Source organism: Oncorhynchus tshawytscha, linkage group LG21 (assembly GCF_018296145.1).
Source record: "Oncorhynchus tshawytscha isolate Ot180627B linkage group LG21, Otsh_v2.0, whole genome shotgun sequence".
Taxonomy (NCBI): Eukaryota; Metazoa; Chordata; class Actinopteri; order Salmoniformes; family Salmonidae; genus Oncorhynchus; species Oncorhynchus tshawytscha.
In genome coordinates this window covers 36,742,356-36,752,347 of record NC_056449.1, presented here as the reverse complement: position 1 = coordinate 36,752,347, position 9,992 = coordinate 36,742,356, and the positions used below count along the sequence as shown (strand labels likewise).

General features: G+C 40.2%; 1 protein-coding gene across 1 annotated transcript in view; it reads right to left on the bottom strand.

Annotated features, from left to right (window-relative positions):
* The window catches only part of LOC112221267 (SPARC), a 21,142-nt gene extending 17,280 nt beyond the window's left edge, over window positions 1-3,862 (bottom strand). Inside the window, exon 1 of the mRNA XM_024383436.2 lies at window positions 3,727-3,862. The gene's annotated coding sequence lies outside the window, so the exon portion shown is untranslated. The remainder of the gene's footprint in view (window positions 1-3,726) is intronic.
* Between the last annotated feature and the right edge of the window lie 6,130 nt (window positions 3,863-9,992).

Below are 9,992 nucleotides of genomic sequence, written 5' to 3'. Positions count from 1 at the left end.
CTCACAACATGTCAAATGTTGAGAACCTATTCCAGAACCGTCGGAATAGGTATGTTCACAACGTATATCCCAATCTTGATGTTATCGTTCTTTGAATAGCAAGCTATTTGAATAGCAAGCATATTTTACTGTGCTTTAAATGACACCTTTTCACAACAAATCAAAGTGCTCCACCTGAGAAAAAGTCTCAGGAGTTTTTATATTGACACACGTGGGCCATTCACAACACATGGGCCATTCACAACACATGGGCCATTCACAACACATGGGCCATTCATAACACACGGGCCATTCATAACACATGGGGCCATTCATAACACACGGGCCATTCATAACACATGGGGCCATTCATAACACATGGGCCATTCATAACACATGGGCCATTCATAACACACGGGCCATTCATAACACACGGGCCATTCATAACACGTGGGCCATTCATAACACGTGGGCCATTCATAACACGTGGGCCATTCATAACACGTGGGCCATTCATAACACATGGGCCATTCATAACACATGGGCCATTCATAACACATGGGCCATTCATAACACACGGGCCATTCATAACACATGGGCCATTCATAACACGTGGGCCATTCATAACACGTGGGCCATTCATAACACGTGGGCCATTCATAACACATGGGCCATTCATAACACATGGGCCATTCATAACACACGGGACCTCTAAGCTACACAAAAGAGAATGGGAGAAAAGTCAAGGACTGATATATGGAGTCCATGTAACCCAAGTTAAGATTTAGTCACCTGAGCCGTTTAAATCATCCCTATCCCACCATCACCTCTCTCTTTCTTGGTCTCTGTCTCAGAGGGTTAACCTTAAAGCAGTGGGTTGAAACATGTGCCTAAGATACAAATCTGAATGGAATTCCTGAGTCCTATAACTTAAATATGTGTTAAACCCTTTCTCTGTCATTCTCTCTCAACTTAAATCCTCTCAGTTTGTCTACTGGTCCCAAACTTCAAACACACGCCTGTCTCACATAAAAATAAAAATAAAATCCAGAAAGCTGTAACTAATACAAAATCTGTGCCAATCAGGTGTTTGAGTTTGTACTGAGTATGGAGTTTGCTGTACATGTGTTTCTTTAATAAACACATTTCCCTCTGAAGTCTGGCCTGATGTGGCTATATAGAGTATGTCAGTCATTTACTACGTAACACAGAAGCTCTTTTGTCATCTACAGTGGGCTAGTCAGTCTGCAACACTGGATACAGGCCTACAGACCCTCATCGCTCTAGCTGTACTGGCACGGAGCCAGAGGAGTGTCACTAGACAATACGTTCCTGCTTCCTGTAAATCTAAACCTCTCTCCTCTCTCCTCCTCTGAGTCTCTCCCTCTCCCTCTCACACCCATCCCCCTGTGTTTCCATCCCCTTGTGATTCTGTACATTTGCTCAGTGGTTAAAGAAGTGAAGGAGTGAGATCCGGCGTTCCTGGTCTAGCTAAGGACTCTATGGTTAATTCCATCGTATTTTTTTTAATGCTGACTCGAGTTTAGATTTTTGCCATGTCCACGTCAGACTGTTGGTGAAGAGATGGCATGAGGACAATAACTTCCTTCCTGTCGAGGATTAGAGCTTTCTTAGGGTTGCCATGCAGCCAATTCAAAATGTCCACAGTCCTTTCTCTCTTTCTTGAATTGGTTTAAACTTTAAACTCTGCACAACAGTAGCTACCCTTCAGCACATAGAACCAAACAACTAGAGGAGGGAAATGCGACCTCCTCTCATACTAAGTTAGACAGTTAAATAAAGTATTTAAATTAACCAAAAGGCAAGAGGATAAGTGAAGAAAAATAACTTTCCATTGCGTAAACAGTTTGCCATTCTTGAGTCTTTAACTCAAACCTGAATACATTTAGTTCACTGCTAGACTGAAGAAAAAAAATAGATCCTATAAGCCAGCTTTGATTTCTCAACGGGTGAAACGGGCTTTTCCTGAAAAGCTGACAACTTCCAAACACGAGGAAAAAATATAAAAACATTGACTAATATGTCCTAATAGAGTTATATCATTGTACAAAAAGGCAATTGAGAATAGATGGTTGTCCCTTTTCTTGTTTTAAAAGTATTTATTTGTATTAAAAGTTGCAGTTCTTCTCAGGCAGAACAGTGGACAGAGAGTTTGTCAAACTCAGAGTCCATCAGACAGACATCTGCAAGGTCTCACAAAGCCCCTAAACAGCTGGTGGGGATTGCCATGGTAACATGCATTCCTTTTGATGGAAGTAATTGGGAGTGGAGGGAGGGATCTGTTTTGAAAATAGCTCCTCTCTGTCTATTTCTCTCTCTCTCTCTCTCTCTGTCTATTTCTCTCTCTCTCTCTGTCTCTGTCTCTCTCTCTCTGTCTCTCTCTCTGTCTCTCTCTCTCTCTCTGTCTCTCTCTCTCTCTCTCTCTCTGTCTCTCTCTCTCTCTCTCTCTCTCTCTCTCTCTGTCTCTCTCTCTCTCTCTCTCTCTCTGTCTCTCTCTCTGTCTCTGTCTCTCTCTCTGTCTCTGTCTCTCTCTCTGTCTCTCTCTCTCTCTCTGTCTCTCTCTGTCTCTCTCTCTCTCTCTCTGTCTCTCTCTCTCTGTCTCTCTCTCTGTCTCTCTCTGTCTCTCTCTGTCTCTCTGTCTCTCTGTCTCTCTCTCTCTCTCTCTCTCTCTCTGTCTCTGTCTCTGTCTCTCTGTCTCTGTCTCTCTCTCTCTCTCTCTCTCTCTCTCTCTCTCTCTCTCTCTCTCTCTGTCTCTCTCTCTGTCTCTGTCTCTCTCTCTCTCTCTGTCTCTGTCTCTCTCTCTCTGTCTCTCTCTCTGTCTGTCTCTCTCTGTCTCTCTCTCTCTCTCTCTCTCTCTCTCTCTCTCTCTCTCTCTCTCTCTGTCTCTCTCTCTGTCTCTCTCTCTGTCTCTCTCTCTCTCTCTGTCTCTCTCTCTCTCTCTCTCTGTGTCTCTCTCTCTCTCTCTCTCTCTCTCTCTCTCTCTCTCTCTCTGTGTCTCTCTCTCTCTCTCTCTCTCTCTCTCTCTCTCTCTCTCTCTCTCTCTCTCTCTCAATTCCATTCCATTTCAAGGGCTTTATTGGCATGGGGAACATATGTTAACATTGCCAAAGCAAGTGAAGTAGGAAATGAACAAAAGTGAATAAAAAAATAACAGTAAACATCTCTCTCTTTCTGTCTCTCTCTCTGTCTCTCTCAGGCTTTGTCGAGCCCCATCCCCCTCCACCACTCCTACTAGTGACTATGTGGCACACAATACTTCTGGAACATTGTGCTGTTCCAAAAGAGAATGAATGAAAAAGGACATCAATTGTTTGACTATAACTTTTCTATATTCTGTTAAAATAAACATTCTATTTTAACAATAGTTTCAAAATAAATATTTACTCATTTCAAATTTTGCACTAAAACCTTTTAACCTATGCACCCTTCAAATATAATATATATTTTGTTGTGTCATTACTCTCTCACACAATATACTTTAACTTTCAAGGTGCGGTCAAGAAATAAACTATGATTTTCAAGCATAACTTGAATATAACTGCTCTTTTTTACAACCACAGGAAAGCCTCCAATCACTGTTGTGCATATAAACACTGTGAAAACCCTGACATAGTTCAAGTATCACAGCAACTCAAAACACTGCACAATGTTTCTAGTGCCACGTTAGCTGAGAAGTCCTTACTGGCTAAATCACAGCAAGTCATTCTGGAGGATACTCCGTCTTACCTTTAGAACACCAACAAGCAGAAAAGGCAGAAGAGAAGTCAGCTGTGCAGGCTCCTGGGTCAATCTAACTGCTACACAAGTTCACACAGAAGACATTTACAGTGGGCTGGCCCAAGCAGCCCCCCTGATCCCCTCCCCCTTCAGGGGGTGGGAGGATCTGACAGACGCTCCTAAATTTAACTCTATGCTGCCTTCTAGACAGAAGGCACTCTGAGGTGTGCTTTTTACTTTATTTTTTGTTGTTGTTGACATTATTTAGAGACTGGGAGGATATGCATTTTCAGAAGTGATTATTCCAATGTTTCTATTTTACAGTAGATAGCAGATATTTAACTGTGTATGCATTTTACTTGACAGTGATAACGTTTTGAAAAACATGAAACCACTCCTATGTTCAGCTTCTATGTTGTCTGACGAAGTGTCTGGGAAACTAAGGGGAGGATCTAATGACTGTTATTACTGTGATGTAACCGTCCTGACCAGGGTCATGTCATCTTGGTTCAAACCTAACTAATTAGGCCTACAGGTTTCCATCCTCGGTATGATATACACAACCACTAGATGACATTTGACAGTGACTCCACGGGACTAACGGTATACTGTAACTACTGACAGAAGTTGCTGGAATACAGAACACACCCACGGTATACTGTAACTACTGACAGAAGTTGCTGGAATACAGAACACACCCATTGTCAAATCATCATGTGTTTCACTCTCAATTTCAATGTCAGATGAGATGAAATATTGATTCATACTATTGTTTCTATAAGTTTAAAACGTTGTTTCAAATATTTCTCATAAACATCAAGGGAACAAATTGAGAGGCAACGTGGAGATCAGTCATCTTATTGGCCTGCTGCAACAATTTCTCTATCATTGGGGGGAGTCAGTGACTGGTGCAACGTTGAACCATCAGACAGAAATAATCAATCTCAAATCACATTTTTGTGAAGTGGGTTACAGGAGTGTTTCCCATCTCCAGTCCTCCAGTACCCTCAACAGCCCACATTTTTGTGAAGTGGGTTACAGGAGTGTTTCCCATCTCCAGTCCTCCAGTACCCTCAACAGCCCGCATTTTTGTTGTAGCCCTGGACAAACTCACCTGATTGAACTCATTGAGGGCTTGATGATTAGTTGACAAGTTGAATCAGGTGTGTCCGGGGTTGCAATAGAAACGTGTACTGTTGGGGGTACTGGAGGACTGGAGTTGGGAAACACTGGGTTGAGATACATATATATATCGGATGGTGCCTCTCTATGGTGGATTACTAATGTCTGTTTCCCAGTCAAGACCCGTGTGGACAGAGAACAACATCTGGATCAGACAAGGGGAAAATAGCTGCAATGCAACGTGGCATTTTCCATTCTGGCCGGAACAGATTCTTAAACCCCAGGCCCAATGCACGAAGAAGGAGGAGGTGTAATTATACAGAGTTGAACTGAGTCTCACGGTTCCCTGTAGACGTGGCAGCAGTACTGTCTGTACAGGCTGCTGTGTCTGAAATGGCCCCCTATTCCCTATGCGGGTTCTGGTCAAAAGTAGTGCACTATAGAAAATAGGGGGCCATATAGTACACAGACTGTATCTGAACCAACAAGTCGTCATAGATTTAGTTATACAGAAGGGCTGGAAGATTGAATCTAGTGTAGACAGTGGTGATTTTAGAATGTAAATCTTAGTGGGGCAAAAACATAAATATATATATATATATTTTTTTACATTGTTTGCAAACTGATATGTGACACGTATTACAGTTTTTCTCAATTGCTAAAACACTAAAACCCATTGGCTGAACAAAGTTCTCAGTTGCCTGGACTCATTTAGCTAATTATGCAGTCTGTTGTCAATACCTTAAACCATTTCACATGGTAAAACACCATTTGCAGACTTTTCAGCAAAACTCTAAACACGTTCTCATTCTCAAAACACATTCTGCACTCTAATGCACATGTCATCCATACTGGTAAACACAAGTGGCAACAATCAATTACAAATAGAGAACACATGTCATTGATTGAACACAACCACTCAAAATGGATTCATCCTGTTTGAAATGATGCGACACAACCAATATAAGCCAGTTCAGAGAGCATAGAGGTTGTTGAAAGTGGGAAGGAGAAAGTCTGAGAATGGATAGAAGAAACAATGTGAGAGGACGAGGACGAGTGCGTATGCGAGGTGGGTGACGAGGAGGAAGAGGAGGAGGAGGAGGAAGAGGAAGACAAAGAGTGGAAATATCTGATGAAATTCCACCAACAGTTATAGACCATGTTCTTGTCCATGGACTGACAATGAGGGAAGCAGGACTTAGAGTGCAACCCAATTTGAGACGATTTTCTGTGTCCAACATAGTAAGGACATTCAGAGAAGAGAACAGGTACAGTATACCAGTGTATTTTTGTAATTGCAAATGTACTGTACTACACTATATGCAGCTGTTTCAATAGACATGTGTAAAGTTAATCACTGTGTGTATTGTACTGCATGAATATGTTTTGTAACTGCACAACTACGTTTTGTAGAATTGCAACGCTGCCACATGCAGGTGGAAGGACAGCTATATTCACTCGGGAGCAAGAGGCCGTTATAGTTGGCATGGTCCTTCAAGATAATACAATACGACTCAGAGAAATCCAGGAACGAGTGATACAAGACAACACACACTTCCAGGGAATCGACAGTGTGAGCATTTCCACAATTGACCGTGTCCTCCATCGTAACAGGATGCGAATGAAACAAGAATACAGAGTACCTTTTGAGCGCAACTCACCAAGGGTGAAAGAACTGCGAGCTCAGTATGTGCAAGTAAGTGTACATTCAGAAACATTTACTGTAATCCAGATTGTCTACAGTACTAACACATACTATGTGAATGACATTACTCTTCAGTACATACAATGTATGTGAATCAGAAGCCTAATTGTACTCTACAGTATAGCACTGTCTCTGTACGACTTACAAAATCCTACATACAGTATATTGTATTTCTACACAGACAATATTGGACTTGGAATCCTTGGACAGACCTCATGAGTTCATCTTTGTCAATGAAGCAGGCTTCAATCTGACAAAGAGGAGAAGGAGAGGCCGAAACATGATTGGACAGCGGGCCATTGTTGAAGTCCCTGGTCAACGAGGTCGCAATGTCACAATCTGTGCTGCTATCAGCAACCATGGTGTTCTACATCACCATGTTACACTCGGGCCATATAACACCCAGCACCTTCTAAGATTTATTGCCAATCTAAGAGATATTTTATTTGAGCAGCAGGTTCAAGAGCAGCAGGGTCAAGAGCTAAATGAGAATCACATTCCCACCTATGTGATAGTGTGGGACAATGGCACTTTCCACCGAGCTGCTCAGGTAAGGGAATGGTTTAACATCAATGGGCAGTTTATGAACTTGGACCTCCCTCCATACTCACCTTTCCTGAATCCGATTGAGGAGTTTTTCTCCTCTTGGAGATGGAAAGTGTATGATAGACAACCCTACACCAGAGTAAATCTGCTGCAAGCCATGGATTTAGCCTGTGGTGATATAGGTGAGGAATCATGTCAGGGCTGGATACGGCACACAAGAGGCTTCTTCCCCCGTTGCCTCAGGAGGGACAATATTGCTTGTGATGTCGACGAAGTGCTCTGGCCTGACCCAGCCCAAAGACAAGAAGAAGCACATTGATCACATGTTTACTCCTTTGATTTTTGTCCCTTTTAGTATTGTATACTGTAGTACAGTGCATTGTAGGCTGCATACTGTACAATGGACAAATTGTATGGCCCTGAACATTGTGCTTTCCATTTATTAACAGTACAGACTGCTCAATAGATATTGACTGGTTGCAGGTTCATATCAACAAAGAACAAGAATTACAGTATCACAGAGACAAAGGACAAGTTTGTGAGATGCAGGATACAGTACTGTAAAAATAGGGGTACAAGGAGGAGGAAGAACAAAAAACTAAATTGCAAAGAGCAAAGCAGAGTAGTAATTTCTGATCGATTTTGAGCTACTATGATAGAACATGTTTTCGTTCATCAAAAGACAATGAAGGAAAAATATGAATATTTTTTTAGATTAAAAATTTACTTCTCCCTGAGAATTGTATGTTTGGTACAAAGTGTTTTCTATTTTTCGGTGTATTGTTTACTGACTGCTTGAGGGTGTATATCATTTTGATCACTTTGTTTATGATTTGAGAGCAGTGTTTGATTTTGAACACAGGTAAAACTGTTTTGAGGCGAATGTTTCATTTTGCGAGAGGAGTCAGAGGTTATGTAAATACTGCTTGAAGATTAGGTTTTGTGTTTAATGTTTTCAGGAAATGGAGCAAGGTTTCAGAAATTGTGTTTTAGCAATTGAGAAAAACTGTAATGCCAAAATAACATGCAAAACAGGCAACCCAGCTGCCTGCCTGCAGTACAGATAACTAGCTGTGTGTGAGCCTCAGATGACTATATACACCTTCATTCTCAAAATTATTATCTGAGAAAGAAAGAATTAGTTGAATGAAGTTGGCAGCGATCACTTGTAGACGGACGTCCATAGCTAGGTTTCCATCCAATCGGTGACAGATTTTCATGCGAATATTCTATAATTCAGTGGTAGTTTTCAGAAAATGTACTTATGGTGGATAAAATCTGTGCGTGATGAGGAAGTGCACATAAATTGTACTTCTTCGCTTGCATTTTCATGTACCGAAACAAAATCTAAAGTTTGATTTGTTTCCATTGCATTTTCAACTCTACCGATAGTTTAGTCACAAAAAACATGTTGTGTTGTATCTACTCTGATCATGGCACCTGCTCTCTAGCCAACAGCTCGCAGATACAGTGCGGGTAGTCTGAGCGGGTTGTCTAGTTTAGTTTAGCCTAGTTTAGTTTATTAGGATCCCCATTTCCTACTGCACATGCAGCAGCTACTCTTCCTAGGACCACATAAAACATACAAATACATGACAAAATACAGAACCTTAAAAGACAAGAATAACATACTGTAAGATATTACACTAACTTCTACTATAAAAATACTAGTATGCTAGTATTTTTTCTAGTATACTATGCAAATACTATCTAGTATACGATAAAAATACTATCTAGTATACTATAAAAATACTATATAGTATACTATAAAAATACTATCTAGAATACTATAAAAATACTATCTAGTATACTCTGCAAAAAATACTATCTATATATCTATACTACAAAAATACTATTAACTGTAAAAAATACTATCTAGTATACTATGCAAATACATTCTAGTATACTATGAAAATACTATGTGGTGTACTATAAAAATACATTCTAGTATACTATGAAAATACTATGTGGTGTACTAAAAAAATACTATCTAGTATACTATGAAAATACTATGTGGTGTACTATAAAAATACTATCTAGTATACTGTAAAAATACTATCTAGGATACCATGAAAATACTCTCTAGTATACTCTGAAAATACTATCTAGTATACATGATGAGATTATTATGGACAAAAGAGCAAGATTATTTTTATTTATCAAATGGCAGCCAAGCATTGATGATCATGTCACCAGAATAAGACCCTCGATAATTATTGAAAAGAGCATCAAGCTCATAGCCTTGCACTTTCACCACCCTGTGAAGTTCATCATCATGTATTTCATCTGTAGCCTAATAAACTGCATGCTTTCCTGAGTCGTAGTGGGAGGACCACATAACATGTCATCACGTGACTCCAAATTTACGATGGTTATTGGTTATTATATCATTATATTATATTGTGAATAAAAGCATTTCCACCGACATTTCTCGCATAATAATTTTTACCAACACAAAAACATCCCATCTTGTCTAGCATATTTTGTTTTGTCAACATTTGGAAAGTTTACTGACAAATGTTCTGTTTACATCGAGCCTGTCATAAAAAAATGTTATTCGACTTTACAGGCATAAAAGGATGGAAACCTGCTTAGTGGTGTGATTTTTTTAGTTTTCTACAGTTTTTATATTTCACTTCTGGCAGACCTGCATGTGAATGAATTAAGTATACTAAATAAACCCTTCAGCATGAGTGAATTAGTAAAGTATATAAGTAAATCCTTCAGCACGAGTGAATTAGTAAAGTATATAAGTACATTCTTCAGCATGAGTGCATACCACGGGGAAGCTGGGAAATCCAAAAAGGGGAGAGGGGAGGATTGAACATTAAATGCTGCTGGAAAGATCAAACACCTCAGCCTCATTTTCTCTATGAAGCCCCACTGAGTCCTAAAACAATGA